This window comes from Lissotriton helveticus, chromosome 5_1 (genome assembly GCF_964261635.1).
Source record: "Lissotriton helveticus chromosome 5_1, aLisHel1.1, whole genome shotgun sequence".
Lineage (NCBI taxonomy): Eukaryota > Metazoa > Chordata > Amphibia > Caudata > Salamandridae > Lissotriton > Lissotriton helveticus.
In genome coordinates, this window is record NC_136065.1 from 83,820,459 (window position 1) to 83,839,237 (window position 18,779).

The following is an 18,779-nucleotide window of genomic DNA, read 5'->3' on the forward strand; positions in this document are numbered from 1 at the left end:
TGGGGTCAGGGCCTCGGAGAGTTGGACCCCGTCCACCGAGCCATCCCTTTCCCGAGTCCTCAGTAGGTCAGGGAGGGGCTCGGAGTCTCCTTCCGTACCACTGTCGGTAGCCATCAGCAGGCTGAGTTCTGAGCGCATGAAGTGGGGTTTGAGCCTGTTGGCGTGGAGGACCCGGAGGGGGTTCCGGGGGGACTCCAGGTCGATGAGATAGGTGACGGGACTCCTGCGCTCGATCACCTTGAAGGGCCCCGTCCATTTGTCTTGCAAGGCACACGGTTCGATGGGGGACAGCACCCATACCTGCTGACCCGGTTCAAACTCGATGGAGGAGGCATGTTGGTCGTACCACTTCTTCATGTCCTCTTGACTGGCCTCCAGATTGGCTTTAGCGATCTCCCTGAATTTCCGGGTCTGATTGCGGAGGGTCAGGAGGTATTTGTAGACGTCCGGAGGGGTCTTTAGGGGGGCCATCTCCCATTCCTCCTTCACTAGGCTGAGAGGCCCGCGAACGGGGTGTCCGTACAGGAGTTCGAAGGGGCTGAAGCCGAGGGACTTCTGGGGGACTTCTCGGTAGGCGAAGAGGAGGCACGGTAGTAGCACGTCCCACTGGCGGCGTAGGGGTTCTTCCAGCCCCATGATCATCCCCTTGAGGGTGCGGTTGAACCGCTCGACTAGTCCGTTCCCCTGGGGGTGATAGGGGGTGGTGAAGCGGTAAGTGACTCCGCACTGCTGCCAGAGGGATTTCATATACTTTGAAATAAAGTTCGTACCCCTGTCGCTGACGACTTCCCGGGGGAAGCCCACTCGAGAGAAGATCCCCATCAAGGCTCGACCCACTACTGGGGCTGTTATAGTACGCAGGGGGACCGCCTCAGGATAGCGGGTAGCGTGGTCCACCAGGACCAGGATGAAGCGATGCCCCTGTGCTGTTCGGGGGTCCAGGGGCCCCACAATGTCTATTCCCACCCTTTCGAACGGGGTGGTTACCACGGGGAATGGTTGTAGGGGTGCCTTGAGTTTGCGGCCGCTCTTCCCGCTGGCCTGGCAGGTCGGGCAGGACCGGCAATGGTTGGAGACGTCATTTCTCATTTTGGGCCAAAAAAAGTGAGTCACCAGGCGGTGGTAGGTCTTGTCTTGGCCCAGGTGCCCGGCCAGGGGGACATCATGGGCTAGGTTCAACAGGAAGTCTCTGAAGTGGAGGGGCACCACCAGCACTCGCCCGGCCCCCAGTTCTGCGATTTTCTGTTCGCTGTACAAGAGATCATTGTCCCAATAAACCCAGTGGGCCCCGGTGGTGTCTCCTTGGCTCTGGGCGAGCGCTTGCTGTCGCAATCCCTCGAGGGAGGGGCAGGTCTTTTGCTCCTGCCGGAATTGTTCCTGGGTGGGCCCCCCTTCTTGACGCCACTGAGCCAGGTCGGGAAGCTCGGGGGGCTGTGTGGACCCCTCTGGGGTGGGGTCCGGGTGGTCGGTCTGGAGGAAGTCTTCTTCTGGAGTGATCGAGGGCGGAGGTGCTGCCCATTCTGGTTCTTCTGGTCTAGGGATGGTGCGGGTGGCCATGGACCGGGTGGTTACGCACGCCCAGTCCGGGAGACCCAACATCCCCAGATGCTCTCTTCTTTCCACAGCGGCCCACGGGGAGCTCTCGAGATCGTTCCCCAGGAGGCAGTCTACGGGGGCATCGTCACGGAAAGTTACTTTCAGCATGCCGGACACTCCTCCCCATTCGAAGGGGACGCAGGCCATCCGACACAGGCTCTCCGAGTTATCTGCCGATCAGACGGGGCAAAGTACGTTTGGTAGGATTTGTTCTGGGGTCACCAGGTGACAGCGGACGGCCGTCACACTGGCCCCGGTGTCACGCAGGGCCTCGGCCTTGCGCCCATTGATGCTCACCCATTGGCTGTACTTCCGAGTGTTGGCGGGCAGGGGAGTCCGCGGGACCATGTCTCTTCCTCCTAGGCATGCCAGGGTCATGGCGGCGGGTTCCCACTCGAACTGCTCCGACTCATAGGTCTCCGTGTCTTCGGAGACTTGTTCTTCTCCCAGGGCCGCGGCCGCCATCTGTCGGGGCCCGGGGACCTGGTTCTTCGGGCAGGTCGGGTCACTGGCATAGTGGCCGACTCGCTGGCATCGATGACACGTCACGTTAGCTCGGAACCCCGGGCGCATCGGGGGGTTTCCCCGGCCTGCTGGGGCCGGGGTGGCGTTAGTGGGTGCGGCCGGGACGGCGTCTCTGCCCCGGCCCGGGCCTCCTCCTCCTCCTCGGGGACGATGATGACCTTGGTTGGTTCTGTTCTGCTCATTCGGCCCACTCCGGGCCACTCGGGTGCTCTCCCACCGGTCAGCCTCGGTGGCGAGCTGCCGGGGTTCAGTCAATTTACTGTCGAGGAGGTGCTGCCTGAGCTCGACGAAGCAGTTGTTGGAGAGGTGCTCCCACACAATGAGATTGAAGAGTTGTTCGTAAGTGGTTACGTTGTTACCCTTGATCCACCCCTCGAATGCTCGGCTGAAATAGTTCACGTATTCCAACCACGTCGTACCTGGGATCCGGGTGCAGTTGCGGAACCTCTGGCGGTACATTTCGGGTGTAAGCCCATATCGACTGAGGAGGGCGGCCTTCATGTGGTCATAGGACGTCATTTGATGGTCCGGAAGCTGCAGCAGGGCATCACGACCCTCGTTGACGAATCTCCCCCATAGACCGGCTCCCCAGTCACTTCGAGCGACCCGGTGGGCGGTCATGGCGATCTCATAGGCCTTGAACCACTGCTGTATGTCGTCGTTCCGGTGATATTCTCGGACCACATCCTTGGGGATGTGGACCTTCTGCTCGGTAGGACCCGGGGAGTGCGGTTGCTCGGGCACCCCTAGGTTTTTGTTCAGTTTGCGTATTTCTATCTCCGCTAGTTTGCACTCGTGCTCGTATGCCAGTCTTTTTTCTTCGAGGTCTCTCTGCCTCTGTTTTTCCTCTCGCTCTTCCCTGAGCCGTAAGTGTTCTAAGTTTATCTTTTGTTCCGCCAGTTTCAATTCTCCGTCTAATCTGAGTCGTGCCAAGTCTAACTCGTGTAATCTATTTTTTTCCCGCTCTTGGATCTCTTCACGGGAAGGGCCTGTTCTCCGTTCCTCCGTTCGGGTGGTGTTGACTTCCGGGGCTGCGGGGTCCCGGGGGGTTGCGGTATTTGTCTCTGTCCAGGCCTCTAGGGCGTTTTTGAAGTCCTCTTTTGTGTTTAGCCCGGTGGTAGCAATGCCTAAGTCCATGCAAAATTGTTTGAGCTCTCGGTGGTTGTATTCTTCCAGCCTTTCCATCTGGAACTTCTCCGCCGATCCGCTCTCTTTGGTCGTCATTGTGGTTTTAGTCGTAGGGTGAGTTACTGTCTGTACGGTACGCGTTGGTTCGGATCGCGCCGCTAGCCACCAATGTTAGACGGGGACCTGGAGGGTCGGCCGAGCACAGTGATCGCACAGACAGGTAACTTCCCCCCCCCACAGATGGACACCACACAAAGATCAGGGTAACACCTTTTATAGGCACTTCTGGTAGTAGAGTGGTACGGTACAAGGCGATTAGGACACGATGATCCTCTCAATTCTAGTCTCTAGTAAGGGAAGGGGGTAGCGGGACAGTCTTGGTACCCACGGGTACGGAGGTGTAACGGTGATAGCTCACAATCCTCGAGCTCGGTGTTCGGATGGGTCAGACCGCGGCAGCGCCGGCAGGTCCCGAAGAGGTCGTAGGTGGCAATGGGCCGCGGCAGCGCCAGCAGGTCCCAACGAGGATGAAGGTTACAACGGGCCGCGGCAGCGCCAGCAGGTCCCACGAGAATGCAGGTTGCAACGGGCCGCGGCAGCGCCAGCAGGTCCCACGAGGATGAAGGTTACAACGGGCCGCGGCAGCGCCAGCAGGTCCCAACGAGGATGAAGGTTGCAGAGGGCCGCGGCAGCGCCAGCAGGCAGGACAATAGTTCACAAGGCAGGGCTGTGGCAGCGCCAGCAGTCCGTCAAGGATGAGTTCGTCGCGGTGTCTCTCGACTCCAGGATACAACTGCCTTCCTGTCCTGGGGCGGCCTCAGTTATAGGCCTGGCGCCCTTTGATGTCCGGACCCTCGCTCTTGGAGGTCGGGAGGTCTGGGATGAGGGAGTCCAGACACCCAGCAGGGGGGTGGAGCCAGCGCCCGAGGAGGCTGGGGGTGCTCGGCACCTGGCGGGGGAGAGCCATCGACACTTCGTACTCCCATTGACCTGCCAAGTGGTCCGTTCACCTCCTGGGTGGAGGGTGGTGCCGGGATGTCGGGGCCTGGCCAGGCCCAGGGTTGGGGTCGGGCTGAGGCCGCGCGGCCGCGTGGTGCCGTGTTCAAGATGGCGGCTGGGCCGGGCAATGGTGCTGACGGTGGCCCGGGCCCTGTCCTGCGGGGAGGGAGCGAGCCCTTCATGTGGCCTGTCCAACATGGGGTTTTTAGTATTTTCAGAAAGGGAAGGCGCACTACCTAGTGTGAACGTTTAGTGTGTATCATTAGCTAGGTTATGGCGTGGTGCGGAAGGGCGAGCGGAAAAGACCCCTTAACCGTTCAAAAATAGGTCTGTTACCAAACCTATGACACAAAAAAACCAGCAAAGCTCTCGCACACAACAAACAAGGTATATCAACAGTAATTATGCAATAAATGACATTATATGTATAGAGCCAAATAACATGACAGTTGCAATTTCGTTCAGTTTCTTGGAAGATGGATATAAGTTTATTGATTCCACAACCAGCCAATGGTGCTGAGCCAGCGGTCCGCCTCTTCAGCAAGCTTCCTCGGGTTGGACAGCTTGCTATCAATTAGGTGCTGGCGTAGCTCAGGAAAACAATTACTAGACAAGTGCTCCCAAGCCATTAAATCAAGAAGCCCTTGAAAATCACTCACTTTGCTAACCTTCACCCAACCATCCAGTGCTCTGCAGAAAAAGGTTAGATACTCCACATACGTACCCCCAGGAATTTTAGTACAACCCCTGACCCTCTGTCTATACATCTCAGGAGTTAACCCAAACCTGGTCATTAAGGCGTCTTTCATGTGGGAATAAGAATTGGTAACATCATAGGGTAGATCTAGCAGTGTTTCCCGTCCCTCAGTAAGGAACCGTCCCCACAACCTCGCTCCCCAATCTCTCTCAGGGACCCGGTGGGAGGACATGGCTACTTCATTGGCCCTGAACCACTTCCCTGTGTCATCCCCCTTAAAGTATTCCTTTACCACCTCTTTAGGCATGTACACCCATGACTCTACCTGTACTGGCGTTGTGCTGCCACCAGGAAGAGTTGTTTCTAGACTCTTTGCTTTCAGCTCCAACTCCTTCAGTCTCATGTCGTGCTCCATCTGGAGCTTCTTTTCTTCCATGGTCAATCTTTGTTTTTCCATTTCCATTTGGCTATTTAATTTTGCCATATCCACTTCATGTGCCCTGTTGGCTGCCCTGTCTGCCAGTTCCTCTGGCGAGGGGCCTCTATTGAAATCAACAAGGCCTTCTGGTGGTTCCATTACCACCGCATTCTGGGGCTCTCTTGACTCCTTCCAGGCTCTCAGGGCCTTGATGTACTGGTTTTTCCTTTTGCATCCTGTGTGGGGACCCCTGAGCTTATGACAGTGGCCTGTCAACTGCTCTACTGTGTACTCCAGTCCATGGGGCTCCCAGTCTACATCATCAATTCCAGAGATCACAGAGAGTGCTCTTCCAGCGGGGAGTGAGCCAGGCATGGCTTCAATAATGGGAGATTTCTCCAAAAATCTGTGGCTGTGTTCTAGGTCTGCTCTCGCTATGTGGTGATCAATAATTTACTGTAAATAAACTACAAATGCAAATTCGAAAATCCCTTCCGCTGCGTCCAGTGTTAGAATTGGGGCTCTCTGGTTGGCACAGGTAGGTACTTGTGACAAGCAGGGACCCTATCCTCTAATCAGGGCAAGGGAATTACCCCCTTAAGAATAACACCTGCTCACCCTTTAGGTTGCGTGGCGTGAGCAGTCAAAGCTAATCTCAGGAGTGCTGTCAGTTAAGCATTTGTAATCATTCACAATAAATACACTGATTCCCCCACAAATGGACACCAGGCTGTGGTTTGTATCAGAAAATACGTCTTCTTTATGTAAAAATATATGCAGGTAGGTAAATTATCACAAGACCTTCTATAACTTGTTTCAAGGAGGCCACAAGAGTTCAGAATGGCAAGTGTTTCTGTCTTAAAGTTCTTAGAATTGCTTAGGTTACTTTTTGTAGATTCATCCTGTCTTAAAAACGGTAATGTTATGTTCCAGGTATGATTCTAGGGTGTTGGGGCCAAGGTCGTGAGTGCAGGAGGCTTCGGTGCGCGTATGGGCACGTTGTATGGCTTGTAGACCAGGCCGTGCCGATCATCACGCTTTGGGCGGTTCACCGCGTATGGTACGGGGCTTTCCCTGCCGGGTACGTGTCGTACCATTGTAGTGCGATTCGCACTGGAAGATTAGCCGGGGATTTGAAGAGACCGGGTACGCCACTCACCCTGTCAGTGCACAAAGCGGGCAGGCAGGAGCGTACTCGTTGAGTAGGCAGGAGCGTACGGGGGCAGGTCTCAGCATGCGAGACCACGGGGAAAACAGAACTTTGCATGCCCCGAGCCCGGTGCAGGTAAGAGATGGAGGCGTACCTGGAAAAGCATAGGAGTATTCAGTTGTCCCTCGTGCAAGGGGACGTGTCGTAGGTGGCTGATGCGCTAGGGGCACCAGCGTAGCTTCGGATCTTCAACTCAGCAGGTGTATTCTCACGGGTAGGCGCGGCGCCCGACCTTCAGTACGGACGGTACTGGGGGTCACTTGAGGGGGCGGCGCGACCTGTAGTATGCCTTGGGAGGCCAGGTGGGACGGCCGGGTATGCTTCAGTCATACGGGTGGCCGTCCAGGCGTAGATGGCACTCCAGAGGGGAATTCCGGCGGCAGGGGCGAGAGAGCACTTCAGCACACTCCAGTGGCAGGCGGGGGCAGAGGAGCAGGCGGCCTGACCCGAGGGGCAGAGAGCGGCTCTAGCAGAGCGAGGCTCTCAACGAGTAGAGGGCAGGTGAGCTCCCGAGTGCCACGGCCCTAAGAGGGCCGAAGGGGGCGCAGTCTCAGCTCCGGCGGGAGGAACTCACGGCTCCATTTAAACAGACGGGCGAAGATAGAGGGAACCCACTGGTCCTGGGGTTCCGTTCAGGGGGTCAAGCTCAGTCAAGCCCTTGGAGATAGTTCTCAGCACAATAAAACAAAGTCCTGGTCAGGGCTTCTCCTCTCCTTCCTCAGCAAGGCAAACAGCAGATCAGTCCGTCAGCTTCTTCTTGGGGCCTTCTGGTTGGGCAGAGGTTCGTTGTGGGAAAACAGGATCTGGTTTCTAAGAAGCAGGGCTCCTACTTTTATACCAAGTTTCTTTTGTTCTTTCAGGCCAGGGGGGCCTTTGCATAGTTCACTTCAGCTCCTGGAGCACTTTGTTTTGCCAAAACAGGTTTCTGCTTTCAGTGTGTGGGGCAGGGCAACAGACACTCCGCAGGAGGTGGAGCCAGCATTGTGACGACAAGTACAGTCAGGAGCACTTTGTTTACAGTCTTCCCTCTTCCTGGGCTAGGTGTCGAGCAGTCATCAGTCACTCCCCAGGGGGCGGAGCCAGCATTGTGGTGGCAGAGCACAGCCCTATTCAGAGTCAAGGGGCACTCCCACCACCTGTCATCCCCAGCCCTGTCACTCACACAACCCAGACAGCAGATACACATCCTGGCAGAGGCGGGCTGAAATGGTTAGGCAAGCAAATGCTAACTTTCTAAAAGTAGCATTTGCAAACACAGGATATTAAAATAAACTTTATTAAAAGAAGTATTTTATTATTCTGAGTTCAGGCATACTAAACTTGACCTTCCGCCATGTTCCCTGAGCCTGCTGGGATTATAGGGTGTAATAATTCCAGCAGCCCATTTTGGCCTATGAGAACAGGTAGCCTTACAATAGTGAAAAACGAAAATGGCTGTAAATTCACTATCAGGACATGCCACACACATCAGGGCTTGTCCTACCTTATGCTTACAAGGCACCCTGCCCTAGGGCCTACCATAGGAGTGACTCATATGAAGTAACGGGAAGGTTTAGAGGATGGCAAGTGTGTGCACTTGCCCAGCCAGCATGACAGTATCAGACTGCACGCAGGTTCTGCAATGGCAGACCCTAGACATATTTAAAAGGCTGCTTCTGTGGGTGGCGCAACCAGCACTGCAGGCCCACTAGCAGTATTGGCATTTACAAGCCGTGGCACTCCTGGTGCACTTTACTGGGGGCTGACAGTAAATCCAATGACCCAATCATGGAAATCAATTACAGGTACACTTTATATTGGGAGCACTTGCACTGCGGCAGCGAACATCATCCAAAACATTTGAGGCACATCTGCAAACAGTCGAAGGGAGACTCACGCCAAGGTGCCAGGTCTAACAATCTCCTACGCCGACGACACCCAGCTGATAATATCCCTCACCAAAGACCCCCACACCGCTAAAGCCAACGAACATCATCCAAAACATCTGAGGCACATCTGCAAACAGTCGAAGGGAGACTCACGCCAAGGTGCCAGGTCTAACAATCTCCTACGCCGACGACACCCAGCTGATAATATCCCTCACCAAAGACCCCCACACCGCTAAAGCCAACCTCCACAGAGGAATGAAGGCCGTAGCCGATTGGATGAAGGACAGCAGACTGAAGCTGAATTCAGACAAGACGGAGGTCCTCATTCTCGGACCCACCCCATCAGCCTGGGACGACTCTTGGGGTGCCCATATCGCTAGGCACAGCCCCGAACCCACAGCCCATGCACGCAAATTGGGGGTCATCCTCGACTCCACCCTCTCCATGACCAGGCAAGTCAACGCCGTCTCCGCGTCCTGCTTCAACAACCTCAGAATGCTCCGCAGGATCTTCAAATGGATCCCCCCTCCAACACGAGAAAAAACGTCACCCAGGCCCTCATCACCAGCAGACTCGACTACGGGAACACCCTCTACTTAGTAACAACAACCAAGCTCCTGAGACAACTACAACGAATCCAGAACGCCTCGGCACGACTGATCCTCAAAGTACCCCGACGCAGCCACATCACACCCCACCTGAAAGGCCGGCACTGGCTCCCCGTCAACAAGAGGATCACCTTCAAACTCCTCATCCACGCACACAAAGCACTATACAACGCCGGACCTACATACCTCAACAACCGACTCAGCTTCCACACCCCCACCCGAAGCCTCCGCTCAGCCAACCTCGCCCTCGCCACATTCCTCGTATCCGGAAAGCCACCGGCGGCGGCAGATCCTTCTCCTACCTCGTCGCCAAGACCTGGAACACTCTCCCCACCAGCCTACGACAGACCCAGGACCTGTTGGCCTTCAGAAGACTTCTCAAGACCTGGCTCTTCGATCAGTAGCGCTGGTTGTTGCTTAGCTCCTCCAACAGAGTCCCGACTTGACAATGAAGGCAGGCACAGCAGCTGTCTGCGGGGAGCCGCCAACCTCTGGGTAGACCCCCATGTTCTCAGTGTGACGGGGGCTGGACTAGGGGCTCCTCCCCAGCACTTGTACAGCATCATATGCTCACTCCAGCAGGACAGGCCGGTGATGGCAATAATAACACTTGTTGCCGAGACGCACACAGATCTGTGCTCCACACTGCGGCTGCGCGTGCAGATACCGTAGACGGGATCGGCCATATTTGAATAGTCTTGCTTGTCCTTTGGTGCCCACAAGTAATAGCAAAACAAACGAGGAGGAAATCTAGCCTTGGGTGGGGATCTCTGATAGATGAGCAACTGTGCGCTCTCGGGCCAATAAATCGATTGGCGAAAGGTGAATTACACGAATACCCAGATATATAATGTAAAGATTTTCCTTAACCTTTATTAATGCCCTATAACGTTCTTGCCAGTTACTAACCACTTCTGTTGTAATATTAATACCCCGCCGGCTGCCCACGCATCTCCCCTACCCTGTGTTCCTGGTCAACGGCACTTCAACCTCCCATTTACGCGAGACCAACCTATTGCATTGCAAATGGCAATGCATGCGGGCTACGAGGCTCGAGGGAGGAGGGGTGGCGGCGAGAAGGCATCGGACTGCGGGAGGGGGAGCAGCGAGAAGGCATGGACTGGGGAAAGAAGGGGAAGAAAGTAGTCTGTGCTGTGAAGGGACCAGTAGCCATGGAAGGGTACAAATAACTGACATGGCTGTCATGGGGCGTCACTAACAAGCTTAAAACCAATCGGAAGGCAGCATTTGTAGCCTAAGCCAATGAAGAAGATGGGCTGGAGAGTTGGCGTAGCTTCCACACTATAGTGTATACTGCATTCCTCGCAAAGCAATGGCAGCGCATTCACGCTGCAACGCTAGGCGAGACCTAAAAACAACATACATTTCTCAAAAGGGATGCATGCCTTCCATCTGAGCAATATAACACGGCATCTTCTTCATTAATATTTACACGTGATGACACGTTTATCCACAAGCTTGTACAAAAAAAGCTCTCACTGCTCTATTCCGTTTGGTCTTGCTTTGTCCTTAGCGCGGTTTTCCATATCATCCCATCACACCCTTTTCAGAACAGACTCAGTCCGTACGATGCATGTGCAGCCCCAAAGCTCTTCAGCCTCACCAAGTCCTCTTTCATCTTCTTCAACAAAGGAAGGCCTATTAGTGGCACAGATCATTTTCTGCTAGATTTATTATGAGTACATCTAGACATCCTCTGCTAATTAATAGTTCAGCCATTAACAGCCACAGCTGCCCCCACCTCATCCTACTCTTACACCATGAATATATCCCAAGTCTGCTACTTGGCAGTCCCAAGGAGCGGCCTTATGGAAGGCAATGAGTGAACTTTGCAGCCACCTGAACCAAGTAATGCCGCACCACCCACACATCACTATTCCTTCTCCCAATGGCCTTGCATACAACTGACTTGATCTTCAAGCAGCTGCTTTTCATCCAGGCCGCGACATCTATCATTCGTTTTTGGAAGCAGAGTCTGGTGTCGTCGGGGTTCTTGGTGAGAGAGAGGATGAGCGGGGTAAAGTCGCCGTAGGATACTATGTTGAGCCTGTGTGTCTGACGACGGTAGCGAGGAGGGCCATGTAGATGTTGTAAAGCGGGGTGCTGAGTGATGATCCTTGGACTACGCAGTTGATCTCTGTAGACCCGGAGAGGAACAGGGGGAGTCTGACCCTCTGGGTTCTGCTAAAGGGCAAGGAGCCGATCCAGGAGAGGACGGTTCCTCATATCCCAGCGTCGTGCAGTCTGGCAGCGAGGGTGTGATGAGAGACGGTGTCGAAGGCCGCAGGGAGGTCTAGTAGGATGAGTGCTGTGGTGTGTCCCTGGTCCTAACCTCGTATGTACCTCTCACAACACCTGGATCGTCCTCTCTCAATCCTCTTTATGTCCTCAGTCTGAAGACCTTGCTGTCTCAGATGCAGCATCAGTCTGTAAACAGCACATGCCAAAGCCCTTCGCGTTCAATTCCAAGTAAACCAATGATTTTCTCAATATTCCCAAAAGATTGGCCGCAGTCACTGTCTCACCAACTGTAGGGTAAACAACCTCATCTCCTAAACACACCTGGAAATTGTAACATTTGTCAAAAGTCCACCTGCCTCTGTGACAAGCCCAGTCTTCAAGACAACCCATCTCCTGATCCCTCTGCGATCTGTTCTGGAACGCCTCAGCCATATTTTCAAAAACATATCTTCCATCCCCACCTCTTGTTGTTTTACACCTGGTCTCTTCCTTGAGCCCAACAATGCAGACACCATAAAAACATCAGGTAAAGACTAAAAGATTTTAACTTCAAAATTGTTATAACAGCAAAACCCAAACACCCAGATTAAACTTGTCAACAAGTGAAATTACAAGTTTACAAGCCTCACCAGTTCCTAACCCCCGGGGTCATATCCCTAAAATAACTTCACATGGATGACAAACCTCCCTGGTTCCCAGCAATGGTAGCAGCTGATAAGCTCCTGTCAATCAAAGAAAATAAAAAATGCATGATGTCCTCGTTACTCAGTTCCAAACCGTCTTTATCACCCCCTTTCTTCCTACCTCATCCATATTTAAACTCCCACCAAGCCTTTCAGTAGGATCATCTAGTAGTTACTGATACAGAATGTTCAGCAAGTTCCAGCATGCTCATTGCCCCAGTGACCAGATGTCCTGTTGCAACTTGGTTGTCATCTCTTCCGTTTCTAGGGCGAAACTTCGAAAACTCTTCCACCGCGAACAAGATGAAGTATCAGCAATGTCATTGCTCGTTCCAGGAATATGATTTGCTCTAAAAGCAAAATTGAAATACAGACAACCCTACAACCCTTCCATAAGAGCCGCGAAACCCTCAAGTGCTTGCCTTCTGTTAAACAACTCAACCCCTGATATGTTATCCACGTTGAACGTTACTCTTCTGTTCGTCAGTTTAAAAAAACACACGACCAAAGCAACCACCAGTAAAAAAGTCACTGTTCTGCACCGCCATCCATCCCAGAACAAGCCACAACCAAGGGCCTCTTGCTCAGACAAAATCTGCACGTCAATTTGTCTCGCCCTATGCAAAAACATGCTTACTCTGTTTAAATTCTCAATAACATGCTAGCATACATGCAGATCTGCCCGAGGATGAACTGTCATTCACCCTCTATGGTGCAGTAAATCCACCCACGACATGGCAAAGCCCAACCTTGTACAAAACATTCTGCCAGCCCTGACCACTCTGCATGCAAAATTGAGAGGCACCAACAAACATTTAACCTTATGGAGCACAAACTTCCGCTCTTTGCGCGTCTCTTCTACCAATAAAACAATCTCTTGCACTTTGTCTCCTGGCAATCTCGCCTGCATCTTCTTTGTGACAATTCTGAAAAAAATCAATGCAGTACTCGGGCCCTCTGTCTTTCTGGTGCTAGGGACACCCCAAAATCCTCTGCCAAGTACTGAAAAATGCCCAACACTTCTCTGTAATTAAATGAACCTCCTTGTCAACCAACACGAAATTATCCATGAAAATTAGCCTGTGACCAGCTCTTCTTGACGAACCACATTATAAGAAGGTGCAGAAAAATTCAAAAAGAGGACAAGAATTTGCACAACCCCTGGACAAAACTCAGTCTACATATATTGTCCCTTCAAATGACATCCCCAGCAAAGAAATCTCCACTGTATGAACTGGCATTATGTAAAATGCCAACTTAAGGTAACATTTTACCTGTTTTGCCCAAAACTAATAGTATCAACTGATGCATCCCACTGCTCTGTTGCATCTTCCTGAGTCTTGCATCCATTCACTTACGCCCCCTCCGGCCACGATAAATGGTGAATTAAACAATATTCCCCTGGGGTTTTCTTTGAAACTACCCCCAAAAGAGACAGCATCAAATCTGGCAATGACCACTCAAACCTGGACCTGCAATCCTTTCTTCCTCCACTTCTTTCCTTGGTTTCTCCTTCATCACTGACTAAAGCTGACCAGCACTGTTGTCGCGGGCCTTGATATCTCAATGTAAAACCACCACTGAAACCCCCTTTGAGTCTGACGGCCACTTCCCTCTCTGGATAACGACAGTCAAGCCATCATTTAAGGCTCAGACTGCTGCCCCAGGCCCGGGATGACTCCCACTGTTCCCCCACCATCAACAGCCCAAACATTGGTAAGCGGGTGTCTCCACACACAGCCACAACATTCATACCAACAACAGCAAAACTGGTGGAAGCACATTCCACTGTTATATGTATAACATGCCACTCTTGGGACCCCGGCTGTCCTCTTCCATAGCTTTCCAAACTCCACAGACGGGAAAAGCCAGCAAGGGCTGGTATTGAATCAGCATACCACTTGATGTAAGTGCCGCTGGCACCGGTCGTGGTAAAGACGTGCAACACCCCATCGGCAATTTTTGTGATGGACTGATCACATGTTTAGCTGCGATACTTCATGTCAGGATTCTAATACACTGGTAGAGCGGCCAGGGCTGGTTTTACAGAGGTCTCTGCAAGTTGGAATTGAGGGGATTGGCAGAGTTATGTGCAGATCCCTAGTTCAGAAGGGCAAGAGTTTGACGGGTCAGTTGTGAAGGAAGTTGAGAGATGTGTGTACCTAATAATTTTAAAATGATAAGATGCTAGGACAGGAATGCCCCCCGATAGTCACTGATGGTTTTTTGACTCACTGTCAGCCTCTCGTGCATGGACATGACACATAGATCGTTACGGTCTGAGTGGGGGGGGGGGCACCCAAAGTGCCACCCTCCTGGATAAAACTATCACCATCCTCTCACTCTGCTGCAAGAGACTGGCCCTGGTGGCAGCATCTCTGCTTGTGCCCCTTGTTAAATTTTCATTACTGCAGTAGGGTGGGGGTGGGGTAGAGTTCCTACACCAGCCTCAGCTTTGCTGCTGTGTCCTTGGGGGGTGTGGGGTATGGGTGTGGGGGGTGTGGAGGGGACAGCTACTCTCATCTGGTGCATTTTAACTGGGCTGCCATGATCCTCCGGCCGGGGCACCTTGGCGCTAGATTACACACCTGTTCTTCCATAGGGTCTAGCTGGGCGGGTCAAAAGCATGGTGTCCTCCTAATGCAGATCCCAAGGGCCCGGGTCACTTCAGTCCATCACAGGTGGTGGAAGCCGGACAACCCTCAGACGTGCAGCTCCTTCATCTGAGCAGACACTCCTCCTGTGGACTGACTGCTGGCAGTCTCTCTCTGTTTCCCACCACCCACCCTCTTTCTCTATCCCATTCTTTCTCCACTCTCTACCTCCTCCTGTCTCTCTTACACTTCTCGATCTCTCGCTTTCTCTCTCCACTTCCTTCCTATCTCCCCCTTTCTTTCTCTCCACATTAGTAAATCTCACTCCCTTCTCTCTCTTTCTCCCTCTCCTTTCACTTCTACCACTTTCTCTCTTCTCTCCTATTCCCCTCCAATGTCACCACTCTCTCGCTCCCTCTCTACCCATCACTTCTGCCACTCTCTCTCTCTCTCTCTCGCCTCTCACCTGGACTGGAGGCATGCCCCTGGGAACCAACGGGAATAAGTGCTCAAGGTAGGGCCAAGGCAGAGTCAGCCTGGCTGCCTCCAGGAGCTCTGTGTGAGCACGTGCACTATTGGAGTGGCACTCCCTGACGAGTCCAGTGAGAACGCCCTCTAGAGAACTAGAATTAAGGCACAGTGTGAACTGAGACCTTGTAAGAAGGGGCCACCACAGACATTGGTGGAGAAGCGTGGCTCAGTGGTTAGAGGCGGCAGACCCGGAAGCTGAGATCGGCCATGGACCAGGGTTCGATTCCCCGCCTCGGCGGGTCTCGGGCTCAAAAATTCCACGGACTCGACAATTCTCGCTCCGGTGCCTACTCGACTCACGGGGTCACACTCTGCGACTCTGGGCAATAGCTTGCTTAATCTCCACTACGGCCCCTCGCGGCGGGATGCCTGGCTTTCACCTTGTGGATACCCTGCCGGGGTATCTCACAGGGGAATACCAGGACGGGTTCCCTAAGCAAGCGCCTTGAGACCCCTGGGTGATTCGTGCGCTATATAAATCGAAATACATTTACATTTACATTTACATTGGCACCATTACGCATTGGCACCAGCCGATTTGAACGCTGTCGCGGGCCGCCATACCTGGTGTCATCATTCTGGGGAAGCCTGGTCAGACCACGCCCCCTTCACAACAGGCCACGCCCCCCGCCTTCATAACGCGCCAAAATCCGAGCGCCGAACAGATAGAAAGAACTCCTGAGGCGGAAAGCCGGGAGCAACAAGCATTATTTTAAAATTGTATTTCTTGTGTGCTTTTAATCTTACTTACCTGCCAATACCCTCGCTAGCACTCCCCCTGCACAGCCGATTTGAACGCTGTCGCGGGCCGCCATACCTGGTGTCATCATTATGGGGAAGCCTGGTCAGGCCACGCCCCCTTCACAACAGGCCACGCCCCTTCCTGTTTTTCTTCTATTTAAACTATGTGCTTCCCACGTCCGCGCAGCGGGCACGCCGAAGGCACGCCAAAGGCAAGCCCGTCTGCGCCCGTCCGCGCCAGGACGGGCCTGAGGGCATGTCACGCGGACCATCCCATCAGATACTCACCCCAAGCACTCAGGGATTTTCAGAACACTGCCATATTGCCATCTCCTTTGACTTTGCAACACATTTCATCTGCTGGTCTCACGCGCCCCGACCAATCCCTTGTCGACGGTCGCCTACCTCCAGCTACGTTGACTAAGAACTCTACATCCATCAGGGTATCTTATTTGAATACTCGATCGCTAGTAAAGCATTCTGAGGACATTTTCATCTTGCTTTCCAGTTCTAATCCTGATATACTTCTACTCACGGAGACGTGGCTTACTTCAGAATCTCTGCCAGACATCTTGGCGGCCCTCCCCCCGATTATTACATTCTCCACGCCTACCGTCCCGGCGACCGGCCCGGGGGTGGGGTAGCGGCCATCATATCTAAACGCCTGAATTCCATTTCCTCCTACTCTCTTCCCCTCCCTGAGGTGGAGAACCTACTCATTAACGTGAAAACGGATACCGGCCCTCTTACTCTCTTCCTTTTATATCGGCCTCCACTCTCTATGCCATCTTTTTCCACCATTATGAGTGAACAACCGTTCGCCCTCCTTACACTGCACTCCCGTTTTGTTATTTTTGGCGACCTAAACTACTGGTTTGGCGACACTAATGCCGGCCCTCATGCCACCGAGCTCTTCGAGACTCTTAAAAATCGGAATCTCGCCCAACATGTCTCTCAACCTACCCATATTAAGGGACACATATTGGACCAGATTTGGACCTGTAACCTGGCGCTGTCCCCACCAGACATACTTCCGTGTGCCTGGTCTGATCACCACTTGGTGGACACCACCATCACAGTTGTCGGTCAGACTCCTGCCCCCCTGATGGCTGGTGGCCTCTCCCGTAAATGGAGCTCATACGACTCCCAGGGCTTTCTCATCGCCCTGGCCGACTCCTGCCCAGTCAATCGCGACCCCAACGACATCGACGGATTAGAACAAGACATCGCCTCCTGGTTAGAGTCGGCTAGCGACCTGTTTGCCCCCCTAGTCCAATTCCCCTGTACTAGACACCGGAATTCTCATAGGTGGGTCTCCGACGACCTGAAAGCCTGGAAATTAAAAACACGCCAGTTAGAACGCATCTGGAGACGTGACTACTCTGACTTAGCCAAGCAATTTTATCTGGCCGCACGCAAAGACTTTAAAACAGCTATCCGCTCAGCCAAAATGGAACACTTCTCCAACAGGATCTCCCTGACAGTCGACAAATCTAAGGAGGTGTTCAGAGTCTTGAATGAGCTAACTACAGACGACAGAACCCTCCCAGCCCAGACCCCCACCCAGGAGGCCTGTGACACCCTGAACTCCTTCTTCTTAGAAAAAATCGCAATAATCAAAAAATCCATCCCTACACTTCCCCAATCGTCACTACCAGACAATTCCTTTAACAATCCCTTGACCTTCACCTCCTTCCCTACTCTAGATTCCACCTCCTTGGCGGAACTAGCCACCCGCGTGAAATCTGGCTCTCCGAACGACTGCTGTCCACCATCTGTCCAGCGGAGCATCTGCCTTAACTTACCAGATAGTGTCCTACATCTACTTAACAGATCGCTCAGCAGTGGCATCTGTCCAATCTCCTTTAAGGAGGCCATCCTGGTACCCCTTCTAAAAAAAACGGGTGCTGACATGTCGGAGCCGTCGAACTACCGCCCCATTTCCCTCCTCCCTTACTTCTCCAAATTTATGGAGGCCCATGTCACCCGCTGCCTGTCAAGCTTCATAGAATCCTCCTGTTATCTCGAGCCGACTCAGGCCAGCTCCAGACCTGCCCACTCCACAGAAGCCGTCATTTTGGCAGTTCTCGACACACTCAGGAGTAACGCGGACGCGGGAACCCCCCAAGCCCTTGTCCTACTGGATTTGTCTGCCGCGTTCGACACGGTGGATCATAACATCCTTCTCCACCGTGTCGAGCAGGCGGGCATCCAAGGCGTTGCTCTTGAGTGGGTCAAATCCTTCCTTACGGGAAGAACCCAAGCGGTCCGCCTAGGTCCCTACACTGCCAAACAAACCCCCACGTCCTGTGGTGTTCTCCAGGGCTCTTCTCTCTCCCCGCTCCTTTTTAATCTTTATCTTCGGCCACTTATTCAGTCACTTTCGAAATGGGACATCGTCACTTACAATTATGCCGACGATCTACAAATCATTTTTCTCTCAATTCTCCACATGCCATCAAAACTTTCCACGGAGCCATGCTTCACATCCAACTCTGGATGAACCAGAACCAATTGAAGTTGAACCCCGGTAAAACCGAGCTCCTCCTCCCTGGGCTCAGTCACACTTACTGGGGCCCACAGTTCTGGCCTCCAGAGTTCGGCTCCCCCCCTACCCCAGTAAAAACAGTAAAGAGTCTGGGTGTCATCATTGACACCGAGCTCTCCCTCAGGGCTCAAGTTGGAGCGGTGGTCTCCTCCTGTATGTACCAACTTCGGAAGATCCGCAAAGTTCGCTACCTTCTCCCCCCAGCAGCACTTACCCAAATCGTTATCTCGCTGGTACTTTCCCGTTTGGATTTTTCTAATGCCATCTATCACGGTCTGCCGCAATTTCTGATACAACGCCTCCAAGTTGTCCAGAACCAAGCGGCCCGCTTGATTCATGGAACCCCCAGATGGCAATCAGCCAAGCCTCTG